Here is an 11,100-nt window from a genome sequence, read left to right on the forward strand (position 1 = left end):
CCTTTGATATTTTCTGTTCAGATTTTTCACTTCCTTAATTCTTCCATTCACTTTAGCTACTCGGTGTTAAAGAAAAAGTTTCAGAGTCTCTTCTGACACTCATTTTTGGTCTTTTCTTTCTTTCCTGTCTTTTTAATGACCCTTTGTTTTCTTTGTGTATGATGTCCCTGTGGCCACCTCACAACTTGTCTGTTCTTGCATCACTATTGGCATTCAATGTGTCAAATCTTTTCTTGAGATGGTCTCTAAATTCAAGTGGGGTATATTCAAGGTCAAATTTTCTTCAGCTTCAACTTGAATTTGCACATGAGCAATGTGTTTGGCAGTCGGCCCCTGGCCTTGTTCTGACTCATGATATCGAGCTTCTCCGTCATTAGTCAATTAGTTCTAGGTATATGCAAATGATCACATGCCAAAAAAGGCTGAAATATTTTACAGTTTTAAAAAAGTAAGTATTTTGTCTCAGGTACAGTACAATCACTCCTGGCATGGTAAATCCAGAGATCATAGTTGAAATAGATAAAATATAACTCATCCCCTCAAAAGAGGGCCTGAGACTTTAACATTAAGCTGTAATCATGAGTTAAACACTCTTTTTCTAACTTTTAGTAAGGAAGGCCATTAACACATCAAGTAAGTCTTTGGAATAGTTGTAGCTATTGTTTGTAGTTATTGTTTGTGTTGTTTATGCTTAGTTTTGTTTTTTACCTTAATTCTAAGACACAATTAAATAACAACTTTTAGGGGAAAGGATGGAAGGAAGAGAGGAAGAGAGGAAACAAGGAAAGAAGGAAGGTAGGGAAAAATTATTAAATTTAATGTACATTTTAACTGTTAAATCATCTAATTCAAAAATATTTAAATATTGTGTGGAGAGGTGAGGAAAGGTGTGCTCTATAGTAAATATTTCTAGGAGGGAAATCAAAGATTTTAGAGATTCTAGAAGGAGCACTGGTGGTACAGTGATTAAAGCATTTGGCTGCTAACAAAAAGGTCAGTAATTCCAACCCACTGGTCACTCCACAGGAGAAGAGACCTAATGATCTACCTCCATAAAAATTTGCAGCTTGGGAGGTCCTATGGGCAAGGTTGCAATGAGTCAAAATTGACTTGGGGATGGATAATAACAACAAGAGGTTCTAGGAATGGAACAGGACTGGGGAATGGTTAATTCTGTTATATACAAGGTCAGGATGAGTTGGAGCCAACTCAATGGCAACGAACAACAACAAGAAGGAATTCTATAGTCAAGGGCATCCATCTATATTTTTAGATGAAAAACCTAAACCCATGTAGGTTGGGAGACTTGCTCTGCATCCTAAAAAGAATTACTTGGTAGTACAGCCAGAGTCATAGTGGCTAAAGCACTTGACTGCTAACCAGAGGGCTGGCGGTTCAAACCCACCAGCCACTCCTCGGAAGGAAGGTTGGGCAATCCTACTTCCGTAGTGATACTGCCTCGGAAACCCAAGGAGGGGTCGCTATGAGTCGGGGCCGACTCGATGGCACATAACAACAACAACAACAACAACAGCCAGAGTCAGAAACCTGTTTGCTCAGCCTCAAATTTAGTTTGCTTTCCATACATCAAAGTACTCCAGATAATGTCTTAGAAGAAAAAACTACCTCAAAACTTCCCCTCATATTGTTGGCTGAGGAAACCATCCAGAGAAATAAAGCATGTGAATAAATGGGATGTATCATGGCTAAGTATCTTTTAGAAAAGCAATAAGCAAAAGATCCTGGCATCCCACTTCCTACTCTGCTTTTTTGTTATCTTATTCAATGGCTGGTCTTGAACTGTGGATACTCACATATCAAATTGTATTTTACTGTGTCAAAACAACTGGCTTTACTTGTTCTTTGGTTCCTAAAGCTAATTATGACTTTTAACACATTTTGCTATGCTAACTGAGGCTAATGAGGGTGGGATTTCTCATGTGTTCATAAGTCATCACCATCATTTCATGTATGTATATTCTTGTACTGTTTTCAAAGTGTCAGTAAGTGATTATACTTGAGCTGACAATATGGTGTCAGACCATATAGTTTCAAATTGTTTCTCTGTTACTTGCCAGCCTGTGACTTTAAGTAAGTTACTTAAACATTCTGTACCTCAGTTGCCTCATCTCCACTATTGGGTGATAGGCTTAGCTATCTCATGAGTCTATTTTTTAGAATTCATTAGCTAATCTATGCAAAGCACTTAGCAAATAGCCTGGCATATTCTAGTGACCCTCTATACTGTTAGCTAGAGTATTTATCCATTCATAAATTAGACACTGATTGCCTATAATGGCTAACACTTAAACCAAAAAAACCAACAAATGTCGAGTCGTTTCTGACTCATAGTGATCCCCTCCTTGGGTTTCCGAGGCGGTATCTCTACAGAAGTAGATTGCCCAGTCTTCCTTCTGAGGAGTGGCTGGTAGGTTTGAAATGCCAGCCTTCTGGTTAGCAGTCATATGCCTTAGTCACTGCGCTACCAGAACTATGAATACTAATTATGTACCAAGGACCATAGGGTGGTGCAAACAGTTAAAGTGCTTAGCTGCTAACCAAAAGATTAGAGGTTTGAGTCCACTCAGAGGCTCCTTGGAAGAAAGGCCTGGCAATCCACTTCTGAAAAATTAGCCAATTGGAAACCTTGTGGAGCATAGGTATACTCTGACATATATTGTTGTTGTTGTTGTTATGTGCCGTCAAGCCGGACTCGACTCATAGCTACCCCTCCTTGGGTTTCCGAGGCAGTATCACTACGGAAGTAGATTGGCCAATCTTCCTTCCAAGGAATGGCTTGTGAGTTTGAACCTCCAGCCTTCTGGTTAGCAATCAAGTGCCTTAGGCACTATGCTACCAGAGCTCCTCTGACACAAAGTCACCTTAAGTCAGAATTACCGAACAGCAACTAGTTACCCTTCTTAAGCACTGTACAAGTAGCAACTCATGTAATTTTTATAGCAACTTGTTGAGGTAAGTATTATTATTATCATTTCTGTGAACAAGCAAGAAAATTGAGACACAAAGAGGTAAAGTCACTTGTCCAAAATCTTGCAGCTGGTACATTATAGTGTCAGACTTCAACTCAGAAAATCTGGCTCTTGGCTCTGCTCTGCTGTGACCTGGGACAGCCATATCCCAGGCACCAGGGACAGAGCAATGAGAACCATACTGTACCTGCCCTTGGTGAGCTCACTGAAAACTAGTGTGGTGTGGTGAGCCCCAAAAGAGAGCTAAGGCCTCTGCAAAATGGTGGCACAGAAGAGAGAGTTTTGAACTCTTCCAGGGGCTTGGGAAAGTGTCAGTTACTCTCAGCCCTCCTATTGTTCAGATCTGCTTCTTGTCCTCTCTGTGAACCAAACACATACCCTGAGCCAAGAAAGCCAGTGTGACCAAACATCCAGCTCCCATCTGAGACCCTTACTACACTATGCTGATACTACAGCACCTAGATTCCAGCTCTCTGACCACCATTATATACAGGTCCTATTATTTTCATGGTAACCTTTCTAATGGTCTCAATTTCCTTTCCATGGGTTATCGGGTAAATACATTCTTGGCACTCAGCAAGAACTCCTTGTTCAAAAGGTCACACATAACAAAGCCAAAAATTCAACACACAAATTTTGAGTGCATCCAACCTATAAGCTGCAGTGCTAGAAACAAATTCACACTCCTTTTAGACTACCGTGCCATCTTTCTTGAGTGGGTGTGGGAGGTGGGGGCTGTATTTCTTCTTCATCCAGTTTCTCATATGTATGAGTTCTGCTTTTGCAAAACAGGACATTGTTTAACCCAGTCCTTCTGGGAGGAAGCATGGCTGAGTGAGCAGAACAATGATTTGAAAGTCCTGGGTTCTATTTTCAGCTGCACTGTTGACTGCCTGTGCATTCAGCCCTAGGAAGGTCAAAAGCGGAATAGCTTTGTGTCAACGACTGCCTCTGACTGAATCGCTCTAGAAGGAAAACAAATCAAGCCTCCAGCTCCTAGCCTTGAAGAGCTATGGTCTTTGGAGAATAGATGTGTAGTCACACTTTGTTTTCCTTCTTAAAGCAAAAGAACAAAACAAACTCTCTTGGGGGAGAAGGGGTTGGCAAAGAATGGAAGGGGGAAACCTAGTGACCTTTTAAATAAACCAGTGGTTAAGGGATTATTTGAGCCGTTCAGAGCAAAGAAGACTCTGTGGCGCAAGTTGAAGTCTCCTGAGTTCGAAAATGGAAATGGCAAAGGGGCTTAGGATTGAGAGATTTCTCCAAATTTGGACAATAGGGATAGAATAGTAACAGGATTCTAACCATAAGACCAGGCAGTAGTTCAGTTGTGGGAGCCCTGTGGGCAAACTGGAATGCTTATGCCTCCTCTAAAAGTGGCCTGCTGCAACCTAGCACCAGCTGGTGTCATGGGGAGAAGCAGGCACTGTTGCCAGAATAGCTGTGTTTTCAAAAGAAACTGAAAATTCAGGTGACATTACTATTGTCAACAGGACCTCTGGTGGCTCTGTGGTTAAAGCATTGGGCTGGTAACCAAAAACGTTTGGTGGTTCGAACCCACCAGCCACTCGACAGGAGAATGATGAAGCAGTCTCCTTCTGTAAAGATTTACAGCCTTGGAAAACCCATGGCACAGTTCTGCTCTGCCCTATAGGGTTGCTATGAGTGGGAATTGACTCAGTGGCAGGGGTTTGGTTTGGTTTATTGTTGTTAGCTGCTACCAAGTTGGCTTTCTGACTCATGAGGATCCTACGCACAACAGAACAAAACACTGCTGAGTCCTGCATCATCCTCGTGATTGGTTGGGGTCAGATTGTTGTGGGTCATAGGGTTTTCATTGGCTGATTTTTGGAAGTAGATCACCAGGTCTTTCTTCCTAGCCCTTCTTAGTCTGGAAGCTCCACTGAGACCTACTCTGCATCATAGCATCATTTAGGTCTCCAGTGGCAGATGTGATGGCAGCTGCACAGAAGTGACATTAGCTGGAAATTGAACATAGATCACTCACATGGAAGATGAAAATTCTACCACTGAACTACCACTGCCTTCTAAGATGGCACTTAACTACTAATTTTAAAATGACGGAAATTAATCCAGCTTTTAAAGAAGCACTGAGCAGACAAAAGCAAACATGTCACAGCCAAGACAACAGATTTTCCATGTCTCATTCTTGCAGCTAGAATGGAGTTTTGTAAAGATTTTAGTTATGTGCTCTAGTGGTGCAGTGCCTAAACATTTGACTGCTAACCAGAAGCTTGCCAGTTCAAAACCACCAGCCACTCCACAGAAGGAAGAATAGGCAATCTACTTCCATTAAGATTTACCACCTCTGAAACCCAATGGGGGTCATTATGGTTGGAATTGACTCAATGGAAGTGGTTTTTTTTTTTTTTTTTTGGCTCTGCTATGAGTGGGTAGAAGCTACATTCCAAGTAAAAGGTGTTAGTGGTGGCACTAAACATTGGCGGCACACTGACACCTGGGTGCAAAGGCAAAGGTTCTAATTAGAATGGCTGCAACCTGGGCATTGGGATTTTTTTTTTTTAATTATTTTTGCAGTGTTCCCTCCCCTCCCCTCTCACCCCTGGTAACCAACAAAGAAAATTTCCTTCCATATATATAAACCTTTCCTTGACTTTTTACAATAAAGAACTAATAAAATATTTGTTCTTCTGTGATTGACTTATTTCACTCAACATCATGTCCTCCAAGTTCATCCATGTTATGCGGAGTTTTGCAGATTCTACATTATTCTTTACTGTTGGGATTTTAGCACTGGGATTTTTAAATATTCCCCAGGTGATTTAAAATGCAGCCATGATAGAGGTATTGTGAAAAAGTTTAAGAATTTCAGAAACTTCTGAGTTTTCATTTGATAAAACACATAGCTAATACCTGAATATGGACCAGAGAACTGGTATTCAATATGAACTCTTTCTTCTCTCTCAATCTCTCTCTCTCTCTTCTTTTTTCAATTTGGACTTTCAAATCTCTAGCACCACTGCTGGTGGCCTTAATATCTTTGGCTTATTATGGAACCAGTGCTGAGAGCAGGAGATTGCTGGGCAAACAAAGGTATTGTGAAGGTCAAACACAACAAAAGCCAAAGGACAAGTGCAAGCCTAAGCACAGGTAAGTATTTAGAGGGGAAATTAATTTGTTGTCTGATAGCTGTGAACTGGACAGGGGGGCAAACTGAGCCTTTTACAGGTGAAATTCAATCTTTGCATATGTACTATTGACTGTGAAACTCACCATATGAAGCTAATAAATGATGCATAAAACTAATACTTCTCAAAATCGTTATCTTCTAAGCCTTGTACATTATAAATAACATGATTAACTCTCAGTGGTTATTCCCATGACGAGTTCTTTCTTATAATTTTAGCTTTGAGTTCATTTGCTACTTGCTATATTTCTCATATAATGTGTTAATGTGGATTTAGTGCATTAAATCATGTGCAACAGAGTGTTAAAGGGACATTTCCTTTTGTCTAGGTGTTTTAGAGGGAGCTCTGGTGGCACATTGCCTAAGCATTTGATTGCTAACCAGAGAGCTGGCAGTTCTAACCCACCAGCCACTCCTTGGAAGGAAGATTAGGCAATCTACCTCTGTAGGGATACCACCTCAGAAACCCAAGGAGGGGTCACTATGAGTTGGATCCAACTCAACAGCAGTGAGTCTCCCTGCTCCAGATGTTCTAGAAGAGGACGGGGGAGCAGGTGTCAAGTAGCCCCACATCCAAAAGCAAAGCAGCATCACCCCAACATAGGACCTGTTAGGAGATCATGACAGGGGCTCTGCCCATGTTACCACATTGGTAATCTCCAGCCTATCAAGAGTGATTTTAGTAGCTGACAATGAAGACTTCTTTGGAGGGTGTTGTCAGTTTACTTAGCTTCCCCGTTCTTACTTCCTATGCCACCTTCCTTAGCACAAACCAAATGAGAGGCACTTCAATGACCCACTTGGAGATTTTGGTATGTGACTCAGGACATTAAAGGACATAGGGACAGATGACTGATTACACTTGAAAACATAGGGGACTGTGGCAAAAGCTGCTCTTTTCTGGGGCCTAGGATGGAGCGATATGGGGAATTAAGCAGCATTTTCAGAGCTTGGTAGGGTCAATAAGAGCCTTGCTCAAGCAAACCAGATTAGATCATTTTAGGAGAGAATGCCTAGAAGATTGAGATGGTCTCATTAGGAGAATGTACCACTAGAATAAAGATGGCATAAGTACCTAAGAAGGCATTATTGGTGTCAGGGGAACAGTTATTAAGAAGTGCCCTGTAATGTAGGGAAGGGGAGGTATCTTCAAAAAACTCACTAATATTCCCCATGAGAGAAAATTCAGTGTGATAGTCAATAAACTCAGAGGCTCTCAATGCCAGATTATAATAGTTACAGACAAGCAAGAACTTTTTATTCCATCTCTCTTCCTTCCTCTTGCTCCACGTCTCTAGAGACCAGAAACCACAGATAGGAAATGGAGTAGAGACATAAAGAAGGGAAACTGAGGAAACCAATTTGGCTCCCTCACCTACCCTACATTTCCAATCTAGTTATAGCAGAACTGTGAGAGGAGACAAATTTAAATTTTATATTAATCAGAATTTCTATTGGCCTAGACATTTTAGCATCTTGACTTTTTATTATTATTATTACTTGATATGATCAGAAAAACTAACCAAAATCTACCTAGCTTTTCGTTGGTTAGTGGATCCTGGGGGTGGGAGTAGTCAACTATGAGAAATGGACATGAAGAGGCAAAATAAAAATTGTTTTCCACTTGCAAACTACCAAGTTCAGCTTATACAATAAATAAGCTTAACTTCAACACATGAAGTGCTTTTGTGCTGTGGATTCAAAACAACAAGGGTGCAATGTGACGTCACAGTTGTCTTTCCAGATTCTCATCTTTAGGAACAGCTTTCCTACCTCAAGGATATATTGATTTACAGCAGCATTTCTGTAGGATGTTAATAAGTATTACCTGAAGAAAAAAGAAGGAAAGAATTCTGCGGTCAAAGATATTTATTGAAAAACTTAATTACCAAAAACACAAATAAGTTATTTATTGTAAGTCTTCCTAGAACCTTTAATTTATTAATGAATGTTGTGAATCCATAAGAAGGGGAGGTTTGAGGTGACATTTTTCAGACTCATTTCTCCATGGAATGTTTTTTTTTTTTTTTTTTAATTCCCTAAACTTCAGGCTTTCATTCAATAATTGCTGAACATTTACCATGTTCAGGCATGGGGATGGGTGTTGTGGACTAATGGATGAATACATTAGACATGGGCCCTTCTCTGAAGGATCCTATAATCTATTGGGGAGTTTATCTCAATCCTGTGTTCTCTGGAATTCTATATGGTGAGATATACTATAAGCCATTTTCCAAATTTCTTCCACTACAAAGATATTTGTTTACACAAATATACAAATCATCTGAGAAAATTGTTTTATGAGAGAATGTCATTTATTTTTTAATGTAGTAAAAACATGCATTCACAACCAACCATGAGAAAAATGCTTTGGTCACATTTTCTGTCTATCCTTTATCAGTTTTAGCTGAGTATGGGAAATTCTTGATGAGATTACAAAGTCATCCACCTCTTTTCTCTCTTGGGTCTGACTCCTTGCCCTGAATCAGATATCAAATACAAATATTTTTCTCCCTCTGCTCACTCACAAAAAACCTGACATCAGCCATTTGAATCTGGTTGGCCTTTCTGTAAAATATTTTGACAAAGGTTTCCATTATAGGTGTTTCATATGCCATGGCTCTCCTCTATGCCCACACATAGGTCTGCCTACACAGAGTGAACTCAACCATGTGACACAGGGTGATCAACCAGCTGGTTTTCCTGGGCCTGACGAGTTTCCCAGGACATGGGACTGTCAGTGCTAAAACTGGGAAAGTCCCAGGCAAACCAGGACAAGCTATTCTCCCTCTAGGCCCTGATTTCACCAGCTGACTGCTTGTGAGAAGTTTGTAGACAGTAGGACATAAAAAGGATCCCACATATAGGATCCCACCAGTCTTGATGAGTTGAAGAGATACAGACAAAAGATTGAGGGGGCTAAGGATGATAGAATTTGATATGTGCTTGCAAAAAAAAAAAATAGAAAGTTTTTTTTTTTTTTTTTTTTCACAGAGAGAGAACTGTGGAGCTATGAAGAAATCAATGATTGGCTATGTTCTAATTGGCACATGCATTAGAGGAAAGTACCAAAGGCTGAGAATGAAATACCAAAAAGGAGTAAAGTGCAATAATTCTTAGAAATCATCCATGGTTGGGCTTAGTTTGTGACAACAACCAGGTATGGAAGTAGCTCAAAATATAAAGGACATTGTGTAGAATCCTCAGAGGTACTAGCATAGTAGTGGGATAAATTAGTGGAGTAAATTAGACTACTTTGGATATACTATAACAAAGTTAGGATTCAACTCATTAATTGTAATATAACAGTATGATGGGGAATTAAAAAAAAAAAAAAACACTGCTGTTGAGTCGATTTAGTGACCCCCTTTGGGTTTCTGAGGTGGTAAATCTTTATGGAAGTAGATTGCTCAGTCTTGCTCTCATGGAGTGGCTGGTGGGATTAAACCACTAACCTTCTGATTAGCAGTCAAATGCCTTAGGCACTGTGCTACCAGAGCTCCTTATGATAGGGAGCTGTTGTTATGTGCTGTGGAGTCAGACTTGACTCATAGCTACCCCTCCTTGGGTTTCCAAGGAAGTATCACTATGGGAGTAGATTGCCCAACCTTCCTTCCAAGGAGTGGCTGGTGGGTTTGAACCTCCAGCCTTCTGGTTAGCAGTCAAGTGCCTTAAGCACTACGCTACAAATTTTATTTAGAAGAGTATAGCAAAATTTATAAATCCAGGAACAAGTCAATCAACAGAAAAAGGCCTAGAAATGACAGAGGTGATTAAAGCAGCAGCGAAGGATGTTAAAATAGCTATTAGGGCCCATGAACATTCATTCACTAAGAGTAACAATTATTCTGGGTCATACAATAAGTCTCAGTACTTTTAAATAGACAAATACCATACAAAGTATGTTCTCTGACTACAGTAGAACTAAACTAGAACTCAATAAGAGAAACATATCTGCAAAAACCTCCAAATATCTGGAAATTAAATAAAACCTTTCAACATAACCTACAGGTCCAAGAAAAAAATCACAAATGATATTAGAAAATGTTTTGGCCTAAATGAAAACGAAAACATATATCAAAATGTGTGGGATGAAACTAAAACAGTGCTCAGAAATTTATAGTACTGAATGCTTATATTAGAAAAGAAAAAAAGATCTTAAATCAACGATCTCAGCTTCCATCTTAGGAAACTAGAAAAAGAATAGAAAATTATACCCAAAGTAAACAGAAGGAAAAAAAGCAATAAAAACAAAGCCTACTTTTATTGAAGACTTACTATAACCCAGGCATTGTCCTAAAAGTTTTATGCCTAGCATCTTAGTTTGGCTACAACATTATGAGTTAGCCACGATTGTTACTCCATTTTTTGGATGAGGAAACTGAGTGTTGCTAAGATTCATAATAAGGGTCAGAGTTGTGATATGAACTTAGATCTCTGTGTGTAATTCCAACATCCTTCAAGGTGGTGCTGAGCATATTTATACTACTAAGTATATATTGACTCCAACTTTGATATTTCTTTATTACCCGTGTGTATGTGTATAGATACACAGTTGAAATAATTCCTATGAACCCAGCACCAGAAGTTCCTATTGCCAAGCATCTTGGAGAATAATTTAGAGAACGGCCATAACTATCATCATCTCTGAAAATTGCTCTATCAATAAAATGATCTACCATGAAGGACATCTGTGCAAACACAGTATGACTACAGCCCATGAATAATTTCCACTTGCTCCTGCCATTCTTCCAAGCTTCATGTCGGTGAGTCACAGAGACATGGAAGAGCAGCTGAGAGTGTCACAGTGTACTTCATGGCTCATTCAAATGTTAATATCTGCTCACAGGGATAAATCCTGCCTCCACAAAACATTAGGCAATCATACTTGTTTTCTTTACACGAGAAGACAAATGCATCTCTCTCCAAGCACAAAGCAGT

The sequence above is a fragment of the Orycteropus afer genome, unplaced genomic scaffold, assembly GCF_000298275.1.
Source record: "Orycteropus afer afer isolate SDZICR_OR568_19922 unplaced genomic scaffold, OryAfe1.0 scaffold00151, whole genome shotgun sequence".
Lineage (NCBI taxonomy): Eukaryota > Metazoa > Chordata > Mammalia > Tubulidentata > Orycteropodidae > Orycteropus > Orycteropus afer.